Genomic DNA, 11503 nt, shown 5'->3' on the forward strand with positions numbered 1-11503 from the left:
CATAAAAGAACCTACCGGTTATGTATACAGGGTATGTCATAATTAACACTGAGAAATGACACGGATGAATATCTAAGAAAGTATAAGCCGAACGTTCCAGCAAAGATGGATGCAGAGACGATCCGTCTATGAGGTAACTGTGAATCAGTTGTTACGAACCACAACTTAATTGTGTGTGGAGTGTTATGAAATGGTTCAAATGGCTCTGAGCAGTATGAGACTTAACTTCTGAGGTCATCAGTCCCCTAGAACTTAGAACTACTTAAACCTAACTAACCTAAGGACATCACACACACCCATATCCTAGACAGGATTCGAACCTACGACCGTAGCGGTCTCGCGGTTCCCGACTGTAACGCCTACAACCGCTCGGCCACCCCGGCCGGCGGAGTATTATCCTACAAATGTAAATTTATCGATTAAATCCCCACCTAATTGGCCTCAGATTTCATCCAAGGTCCGCCGGCCGAAGTGGCCGTGCGGTTAAGAAATGTACACTAAGATGATAAAAGTCTTGCGATACTCAAAATATCGTGTTGGATCTCCTTTTTTCCTGCGAAGTGCAGTAACTCGAAGTGGCATGGTCTCAATAAGTCGTTAGAAGTCCTCTGCAAGAATATTGAGCCGTGATGCAACTACAGCTGTGCATAACTGCGGAAGGGTTGCCGATGCAGGAGTTTGTGCCCGAACTTACCTCTCGATTATGTCCAATAAATTTTCGGTGGGCTCCACGTCGGGCGATCTAGTTGGCCAAATCATTCGCTAGAACTGTGCGGAATGTTCTTCAAACTATTCGCGAGCAGTTGTGGCCTGGTGACATGACATCGTTGTTTGAGAACGGGAAGTCCGTGAATGGCTGAAAATGGTCTCCATGTAGCTCAATGTAGCCACTTCCAGTCAATGAACGGTTCAGTCCATCCCATGTGAACACAGCCAACACCATTATGGGGCCACCACCGGCTTGCACAGTGTCTTGTTGACATCTTGGGTCCATGGCTTTGTGGGTGTCTGCGACACACTCGAACTGTACCATCAGTTCGTACCAACTAAAATCGGGACTCATTTGACCAGGCAGAGGTGCTCCAGTTGTCTATGGTCCAACCGACATGGCCACGAACCCAGGAAAGACGCTGCAGGCGATGCTACACTATTAGCGAAGGCACTAGCATTGTTCGTCTGCTGCCACAGCCCATTAACGCCAACTGTCCTAACAGATACGTTCGTCGTACGTCCGACATTGATTTCTGCCGTTGTTTCACTCAATGGTGCTTGTCTGTTAGACTGACAATTTTACGCCAACCGCGCTGCTCTCGGTCGTTACGTGAAGGCCCCGGCCACTGCGTTGTTCGTGGTGAAACGTAATGCCTGGAATTTGGTATTCTTGGCACACTGTTGACACTGTGGATTTAGGAATACTGAATTCTCTGAGTCCCATGAGTCTAGCTCGAAGTATCATTCCGCGTTCAGAGTCTGTCAGTTCTTATCGTGCCTTCATAATCAGGTCGGACGCATTTTCACATGAATCATCTGAATATGACAGCTCCACCAATGCGCTGTCCTCTTTGTGTATGCTATACTACCGCCACCTATATGTGCGCATATCGCTATCTTATGACTTTTGTCATACCACTGTATTCATAGCCCACGAAACTTAAAAATTTTACCAGCAATTAATTTCTTTCGTTTCACTGTTTAATTATGTTTTTTTCACTTTTAGTTAGACTTAAGTTTATTTTCAACTAATTAGCGCGCTTATCAGTAATTTAGGCTGTCTTTAGCATCGTCCTGGACTGTTATAACAAAGGAGTTGTTTATTAGTAAGTATCTGTTCATCTCTTTGTCCAAGTAAAACGTCCGTTAACAATGATATATTCCCAATAATCAGCTGTTTTGGTGACAGTCATTTAATAAGCCAAACATTTGTATTAAATCCAGTGACTGGCCACTCGTAATCTAAAGGCCAATTTTCCACTTTCGAGTACTTCAGTGTAACTGCTTGAGAACTTTTATTTTCTTCTAAAAGGCGACAGCTCACTGAGCCCGGAAGAGGCCTTGAAATGCAGAGCGCATCGCAGCCTCCGCCACGGCCAACGCAACGCGCTCGCGGCGTCACAAACAGTAGAAAGCAAGAGTGGCATATATAAGGGGGCGCCCCGAGCTCACACCGCAGCAGTCATCCGCTCTCCGCTTCTGTCCACCACATACGATGAGGCTGCTCACGGTAAGCACGTCATTCTCTCAAGTTTATTGTATTTTGTGCTCCACTGCCTCTTAATTGTAGTCGTGCACTTTCAAGACGCGATAGGGCACCCTTCTGACTCTACCGCAGCGCCTGACGTAGATGAACACCAACATATCAGGCCTCTGTGCCTTTAAGAGCGTACCGAGGAGAGACCGTTTCCGCCTGGCCCTAGTTAGGCTCTGCCTATCACTTGCGATGCGCCAATTCGGAAATAAGTCATTCATCTATGAACTGAAACCTTAGTATCCAAAGAAGATTAAACGTGCTTCGGAACCTTCTTACGCCCTTCAGTTAAACTGCACACAAGATATTCATACGCCCGCGCACGGCACAATACGTAATTGTGCCACAGATACTCTTCTTTCTTAGTCGTTAGGCGTGCTAAGTCCGAAAACAACCATTATTCAACTGCCAATGCAAACTTCGGCATCCAAATAAGAATAAACTGTCTTAGGAAACTTCTATTGTCTTTCAGTTGAGACACACGCGAAATATTCTTATATCTGTGCACAGCACAAAATGTAAGTATGATACAGATATTCTCTTACTCTGAGCAAGTGGAGAGAAATATGATTTTGTGCGTCTGTTTCCAGAACGAAAATTGTCCAGTTGCGTGAAACATGATAGGTCAAATTCGTTTTCGATGCATGTTCAAGCGGAAAGACCAGACAGTATCATGAAAACGCCGTTTCAGTATTGATTGAGAAGATATTCACCTTCATTAACAATTGGAGTCGTCACAACGAAGACTCTTCCTTCAGTAGAGTGGACCTTGATAGAGACATTACGATTAAAGTCTTACCTTTACAACAACACAATATGTCCAGGTTTGGAGGTTGATTACTTTCAGCTGAAGATTTATGTCAGACGACTTTACGATTTTATCACATTTTAAATTAGTAAATTTGATAATTATAATAAAAAACTAAAAGATAACTGTAAATGTTCAGCATGTAGCCAAATTTACCAATTAATTTAAAATGGGACACGACCGCTACGGTCGCAGGTTCGAATCCTGCCTCGGGCATGGATGTGTGTGATGTCCTTAGGTTAGTTAGGTTTGAGTAGTTCTAAGTTCTAGGGGACTGATCACCTCAGATGTTAAGTCCCATAATGCTCAGACCCATTTTTTTTTTTTTAAATTGACACTTCCACATCATTACGACTTATCGTACACATGATCCATGGAACATTAAAATAACTAACTAACCTCTTCAAATTCATTATAGAATGTTTACAATGATAACACTTTCTGTAGATTGCAATCAGACTCATGCAAATACAAGTGGAAACATATTAGTCTACTCATAGTTGCAGCACCATGATCTTACGTCCCTTGTATGCCCTGTCTTTTGTATTATCTCGTGCGCTCAGTGGTCACTTTGCTAATTTCAAACATAGGTATTTTTGTGTACTGCTGTTGTGTTAAGCATTGCATTTCATATCAGTGTGGAGTGAGAGATCTTGATCAGGCTTTTATGTGGAAGTCACCAATAGGATGAATATGGATATCATTTTATCGCGGATGGAGAGTGAATGACAGACGCGAAGTAACTTCAAGCGTGCCCTGCGGATGTATTTCAGGACCCATTGCTGTTCGTATTGCATGTTCACGAACTAGTAGACAAAATTAAAAGTAACTTTAGACTCTTTGCAGATGATGTAGTTAAACAAGTATCCAATCAAATTTTGATAAGATTTCAAAGAGGTCGAAAGATTGGCAACTTTCTTCAAATGTTTTGAAATGTAAAATATGCGCCTCACAAAACTCAGAAAATGACTACAATTTCAGTGCGCCACAGCTGGAGTCACTCAACTCATACTAATACTTGGTCGTAAGAGTTTTTGCGGATATGGATGGAACGAGCACATACAGTGTGAATCGTAGAAAAGGCTGGTGGCAGTCTTTGGTCCACTGGTAAGCTACTGGGAAAACGCAGGCAGTCTACAAACGAGACTGAGTACAGACGCTTCTGTGATCCATCCTAGAATGTTATTCTAGCGTGTGGGAGCCATACCAAATAGGACTATCAGCTCATATTGAACGCACACAAAGAAGGGCAGCAAGAATAGCCACTGCTTTGTTTGACCGATGGAAGAGTTAAGGAGATGCTGAAAAATCTGAATTGGAGATATGTGAAGATAAATGCGAAATATCCCGCCGAAGTCTACTTACAAAGTTTCAGGAGTCGGTATTAAGTGAGAGAATTATAGGTATATGCTACAACCTCCCCACCCCCCACTTACAGCTACCGTAGAAACAGTGAAGGTAAGCTGTGACTACTTACACAACGCACAGAGGCAAGTAAGCATGCTCCGTGTTCAGCACATGTAGCTCCCAGACAACTGGTCACGCCAGTTCAAGAAAAAGTAGGCAACTTACTCAAGGCAGTGGGACATTGTAGTCAAGCAGAGGCTGGTCTGCATCTGACTGCACACTACTAGAGGATATAATGGATAATGAACACAACATCGGATAAGACTACCTAAATACACTGCCGTAAGAAATGCAGCACCCTAACGGACTGCGTTCATTGGCGCCAGAGGATTGTAGTGTTAATGATCCATTTTTTACGGTCATTGACGATGAGACGGCGCTCTGGAAGCCTGTCTGCGCTCTTTGTTTTGACTCTGCAGGCAGTAAGCGTGCTGAGTTTAAAGACGAACAGTGTGTACAACATTGATTCTAGGGTACAACCACGCCTCACCATCCTTCTGAACAACTCCAACCATTTGAACAGAGTCGAATTATGGGCCTGCGGGAACCTGGGTGAACACAGCGAGCACAAGCTGGGTGAAATGTACCCGGTGGTGTGTATCTGCTTTCAGACAGTGTTCTGTGAAACTTTCCCACGCCCGTAGGTCAGGGTGAAGACATCCACGTAGCGCAAAAGCACATAAAGAGCGATGCTCTGTAAGAGCAACAGTGGCCGACCGAACATCATCCACGGACGAATTCTGGGCATATGTTACAACCGATGTGTCACCACGGACCACTAGGAACCGTCTGTCTTCTGCAGCATTAACACCACGTATGCCTCAGGCCAGGCTACCACTGAACACCAGGACACCGCCCAGCACGGTTATTCTGGTATCATAAGTCGACTGGACTTCACCGTCAAGTGTAGTTTGTGCCGCATGTGAGTGATGGATTTACAAGTGTACGGCGCAGACACAGTGAACGGCCTATTCCGGAAATTATTCACCAATGACAGACTTCATGGTGTGGGTGGCCATCAGTTACAACTGTTGTGTTCCTGCAGGGTAAAGTAACCTGTGCCTGCTTACATTGCACAGATTGTGATCACCGTGCTACTGCCATTTATTTGACAGGAAGTTGATGTGCTTTTTCAGCAGCACAACGTGCTTTTCATGGCCTTGGCCATCAAGATCACCAGATCTCCCGGCTATTGAACAATATCGTGAAGCGGAAACTTACTCGTTGGCCAGCGCATGCAAGAACAGTTGCCGAATTGCATCGAAAGGTGCAAGGTAGTTGGAACATATTGTTGCAGGATGTCATTCGACTCCTTTATGATCGTTTGCGTGCGAGAATATATGCCTGCGTTGCAGCCAGAGTCTTGTCGCGGTCCGCGCGGCTGCCCCCATCGGAGGTTCGAGCCCTCCCTCGGACATGGGTGTGTGTGTTGTCTAAAGCGTAAGTTAGTTTAAGTTAGATTAAGTAGTGTGTAAGCTTACGTACCGATCACCTAAGCAGTTTGGTCCCATAAGAAATTTACAATTTGCAGCCAGAGAGAGGGGGAGGGGGGGGGGGGGGAGAGAAGGAGGGTGGCTGCACTATATATCGCTGCGACTATTTGGACACTCTTCACCGTGACAAGCGTCTCTCACTTGGTCTGAATTTATAATCATATATCCCTATAATGATGAACCACATGTCACATCACTTGTCAATAAAATAGCCTTCTCCTTGAGAATGATGTTCCTTTTCCGGCAGTGTATTACATTAAAGTGACAAAATTCATTGGACAGCGATACGCACGTACACAGATGGCGGTAGCAACGCGTACACAAGGTGTAAAAGGGTGCTGCTTTAGCGGAGCTGACATTTATAGTCAGATGATTCATGTGGAAAGGCTTCCGACTTGATTATGGCCGCACGATGGAAATTAACAGACTCCGAACGCCCAATGGTAGTTGGAGGAAGCGCAATGGTAGTTGGAACTACATTAATGGCAAATTCCATTTCGGAAATCGTTAGAGGTTTCAGTATTGGGAGATTCACAGCGTCAAGGGTGTGCCGAGAATACCAAATTTCATGTTTATCTCTCGCCACGGACAATGCAGTGGCCGACGGTTTTCACTTCACTTAACGACCGAGTGCAGAGGCGTTTGCGTAGAGTTGTCAGTGCTAACATACAAGCAACACTGCTTGAAATACCCGCAGAAATCAATGTGCGACGTACGACGAACGTTTCCATTAGAATACGGCAGCAGAATTTGGTGTTAATGGGCTGTGGAGGCACACGAGCGACGCGAGTGTCTTTGCTAACAGCACGACATCGCCTGCAGCGCCTCTCCTGGACTCGTGACCATATCGGCTGGACTCTAGACGTCTGGAAAACTGTGAGATGATCAGATGGTTGGTTCAAATGGCTCTGAGCACTATGGGACTTAACATCTGTGGTCATCAGTCCCCTAGAACTTAGAACTACTTAAACCTAACTAACCTAAGGACATCACACACATCCATGCCCGAGGCAGGATTCGAACCGGCGACCGTAGCAGTCGCGCGGTTCCCGACTGAGCGCCTAGAACCGCGAGACCACCGCGGCCGGTGATGATCAGATGAGTCCAGATTTCCGTTGACAAGAGCTGATGGTAGGGTCCAAGAGGTGGCACAGACTTATAAAGCCATGGACCCAAGTTGTCATCAAGGCACTGTGCAAGCTGGTGGTGGCTACGTGAAATGGACTGGGTCCTCAGGTCCTACTGAAAGGATCATTGACTGGAAATGTTCGCCTACTTGGAGACCACTTGTAGCCATTGATAGACTTCATGTCCCAAAACAATGACGAAATTTTTATGGATGACAATGCGCCATATCACAGGCCACAATTTTTTGTGATTGGTTAGAAGAACATTCTCGACAGTTCGAGCGAATGATTTGGCCACGCAAATCGCCCGACATGAGTCCCATCAACCATTTATGGTACATAATCGAGATGTTAGTTCGTGCACAAAATTCTGCTGGATGGCTGTAGAGGCAGCATGGATCAGTATTTCATCAAGGATTTTCCAGCGACTTGTTGAGACCATGCCATGTGGAACTGCTGCGCTACGCCGAGCAAAACTAGGCTCGAGACCATATGAGGAGGTATGCCATGACTTTTGTCACCTCAGCGTATGCATCATGTGTCGCACTGTCTCTATTTCACAACGTATGTGACTGTGGGAACTTAAATTTCAACAATGCAAAAATCAAGATTAACGGGCATGTTGACTAACAAAAGATTCATATTCATGTAACTTTAATGCCATATCATGGAACGTATGACATTATGTTGGCTTCCTCTTTTATAAACGTTGGCATACTTACAAATTTGTCGCCGTGTTTACATATTGCTTTTGCTTCCTCTAGGAATCGTGGCAGAGATTTCTTCGGCAGAGTTACATTTCCATTTATGAAAATATCTGCTGCTGGTAGAAATAAAAGCGGCTCTAATATGAAATGTTTAATTTACCCAGGTGTTTCTCCTGGTTGTGCTGGCTTTGGCGATGGTGCTGGCGGCCCCTGCAGGACTAGACTCTGACCCGACGATAGGAGATGAGGACACCAGGTCCAACCTGTTCCTACTCAAGAAGAAGCTGCTCAAGAAGAAACTGCTGTTGCTTGGCTGACGCTCTACTGAGCCATGGCTGGCTCGATTTGAGCTCTGTGGTAAATATTCACTTTTGGCACTTGTAGTTGTCCCTCCCAATAGTACCTCAAGCTACGAAAATATTAATTCCTTTTAATAATTTCTTTCTGAAGCACATTTCGCAATATGTACGTTCCACATTCAGTGCAGGTATAAGCTGCACATACATCAGCACATGCAGTCACAGTACACTGTCATTAAAATTTGCTGCAAGACATCCTTTCATCAACGGCCATCAAACCGGCTGCCAAAGTCTCGGTGGTAAAAAATTACGCCAGAGCTTCAGGCATTCTCTTGTGCCAACATTACTGTATTTAAGAAACATTCTACAAATTAAAGTGCAGAGTGAACCATTTTCTACTATGAAAATCTGTCTTCATAGTCTCAGAAATGGCATGTTATAAACTGAGTAGACCTATGTGAGCACAAAATATGTAGCTTCTAAGTTTCACCCTATATAAATAATTAAGCAGAGATACTAAATCTGGAAAGTGTTTCAGGATATTAATAATTTTCTCAACAAACCTCCATTGCTAAAGAACTTAAAAGACAAAATTATTTGAAAAATCACTTCAATATAACACCCAAAATTGGTTCAATTTGAGTTAGTTATCTCAGGCACTCTGTTCCTCAGTGAGGTGACTTCAGCGGTTCAGGATCTTCTATCACGATAAATCAGAATAATTTAGAGTTATTTATTTATTCATGTCAAAAACGTTGTACACAAAATAGACAAAAAGGAAAAAAAAACCGACTAAAAGTATAAAATTAATATATACAAGGAAATGTAGATATAATACGAGCCTGTTAGAGATACATAATAATAATAATTATACATAAACAGATTACAGATGCTAAAATGAATGTAACTGGACCAAAAATTAGCAACATCACGGCAAATTCCTTGCCCCGCAGTAGGTCCCCAATGTGCGGGAAACTGGGCACTAAGGATAACTTTACAGGTGCTTGGTGGTTTGTTCGGTTCAATATTAGCATGAAGTTGATGGGTCCCCAAGATAGTTACACTTGGTCATATTATCTTTTGCTCTACCTACACCACTTTTTAGTCTGTTGAGGGACTTCCACGTTTTCCATTGCAGATTTTTGCCTGGGGGGAGGGCCTCCGAAAGTGGGATTGAAGACGCGATATCTGCATTTCTTATTGTCCACAGCTTTTGTCGTGTCATTGACGGTGATGCACTGTCTGACGAAGCTTTTAGGAAGCTCTTCCCAGTTTTCAGCCTGCTTAGGGGGAGCTGGTAACCATGGGAAGGGGGGGGGGGGGGGGACAGCGTAGAGTTCCAGAGTTCCACTTTGCGTCTCTCTGTGTTCACGGCAGCTTCCCTTCTTATATCTGGTGGGGCTAACCTTGCCAGTAAAGTTTGTAGGTCGGCGATGCCCTCAGGCATCACAATGCTGTTCTACATGTCTCACTGAGGGCGTCATCCACATGCCTGGCACGAACTGATCTGTATCAAACAGGGCAGGCGCATTCAGCGACAGATTATCATAACGCATGTACTGATGTTCTGAGTACTGTCAGTTGGGTACTCCCGTCGGCTACTTGTGAGCTTTCTGATGATGTTATTGAAGGTGAATACTCCTTGCTTGTACTGTCAGTTGGGCTCCCTACCCGCTACTTGTGTGCTTTCTCATGATGTTATTGTGGGTGGATACTTTTTGTTTGTTTTGAGTAATAAATATATGTATAAATTCAGGTGGTAGGAGCATGACATCGGGTTGCTGAAGCGACTAAGACATCCTTTACTCACATGTATTATGTAATGTCATATAGTACAAATTTTGGCGTGATTCATCAAGTCAAACTACAATTATTAGAGACCAGGCATGTGAAATACAAATAATATGTGTTGTAAATTGAAGAAAGTCATGCAGAAGCCTTCTCAGAGAACTGTATGACTAGCTACTGCGTCACAGTACAATTTCAAATTGGCAGCTCAGTTCATTAAGACAATTATTTTGTAAATACATATTATGTACGTTTGTCTTACTGATGTATCCTCTCTCCCTGATAACCTCCTTGCTCTGGATATAAGGAATGAACAATGAATGTAATGTAATCTGAAGTGCCACAAGTCGTGTAACTATATATTTTGCCTAATGTACCCAAAAACGAAACGTACTTTAAGAGTCACTCCTTTGAATTCTGATACCAGCAATAAGAACGCACTTTTTAACAAATGAAGAGTTATGAAATATATTTTCGTTGCGTATTTAAACTTCTTTAATAGTAATTCCGACATTACTGTATTTGCAGATGTCTATTTCGCCGCAGAAGTAGCCTACCTCCTAAGGAATGCGTAAAACGTCAACATCCGTCGTCTACTTCATGACAACGTAGTTGTCTCGCTTTATGTGAATATATTAGTTATAGTTTCATATTACAAATAATTTAATAAAAGTATTCAGTAAAAATTCAATGTGTATTTTTTGTACTGTTGTTAACCTCTTAACCACAATATTTGTAACCTTGGCTGTTGAAACAAGGATAGACAGGGGTCATACTTTCCAGTTTTAATATAACATCATATTTAAAAGTTCTTAATGGTGAAATTCTGAAAAATTCACGTATTGTGAATGTTGTATCCATTCCTGTTTTACGAAAGAGTACTACCGTGTGAAATCCTCTGTACGATATGGGGAGGTCTATGAGCACATACAACGTCCCCAGAAATGGAAACTGGCGTGATTTTCGTTAATCGGTCAACTATAGCCTGTCTGAAAAATGATGGAGGTCATTTTTGGTGACACAATGATTATTCGCACAATCAAGAAAAAATTTCAATTTACCATGCAACTTCGTTCGACATGATGTAGCAGTTTCTCGAGAAAAGAGGACAGAATTGCGTGCTGCATTTTACAACAATCATATCACATATAAATCTGATTACTGGATTATGTTCTAGAGTTCCGTATTAGTAAAATGGTTCTGAAGGCAATGCGGGTCTGACTGCTTCAGTTAAAATCAGTTTCAGTATTTTGGAGACTGTTTACAGAGGCCTACAGACAAAGAAATTGGTTGAAAGAGCGTCTGGAATGACAGAGCACAATATACAATTTAAAATCCGAAAATCAACAGCTGAGCAGACTGTTTTAGTTACTAAAAGAAAATAAAGCGAGAAATGGGTAGAAATTCTTATGTGGTAATAAAAAGTCGTTAGTATTTTCCAAACAAGCACAGAGATCATTGATGCCATCTTCCATTTAGGTTGAGCAAGCCCACGTAGGTATTACTGGATGTGTTGGAAACAATTTGCACGATAAATAATTACAACATGAAAAATTGGCTGCTCAGAAAAATTATACAGGTATAACATAAAACAGAGTGCAAAGAAACGTCGCATAGAACAATCTGCAC

At 43.0% G+C, this 11503-nt stretch overlaps 1 long non-coding RNA gene across 1 annotated transcript; it reads left to right on the forward strand.

Moving 5' to 3' along the window:
- Positions 1 to 2140: 2140 nt before the first annotated feature.
- Positions 2141 to 10565, forward strand: LOC126484128 (uncharacterized). The gene is made up of 3 exons (XR_007587812.1): positions 2141 to 2221; positions 7952 to 8144; positions 10403 to 10565. It is a non-coding gene; the product is annotated as an uncharacterized LOC126484128 (long non-coding RNA).
- Positions 10566 to 11503: the final 938 nt, after the last annotated feature.

Source organism: Schistocerca serialis, chromosome 6 (assembly GCF_023864345.2).
Source record: "Schistocerca serialis cubense isolate TAMUIC-IGC-003099 chromosome 6, iqSchSeri2.2, whole genome shotgun sequence".
Lineage (NCBI taxonomy): Eukaryota > Metazoa > Arthropoda > Insecta > Orthoptera > Acrididae > Schistocerca > Schistocerca serialis.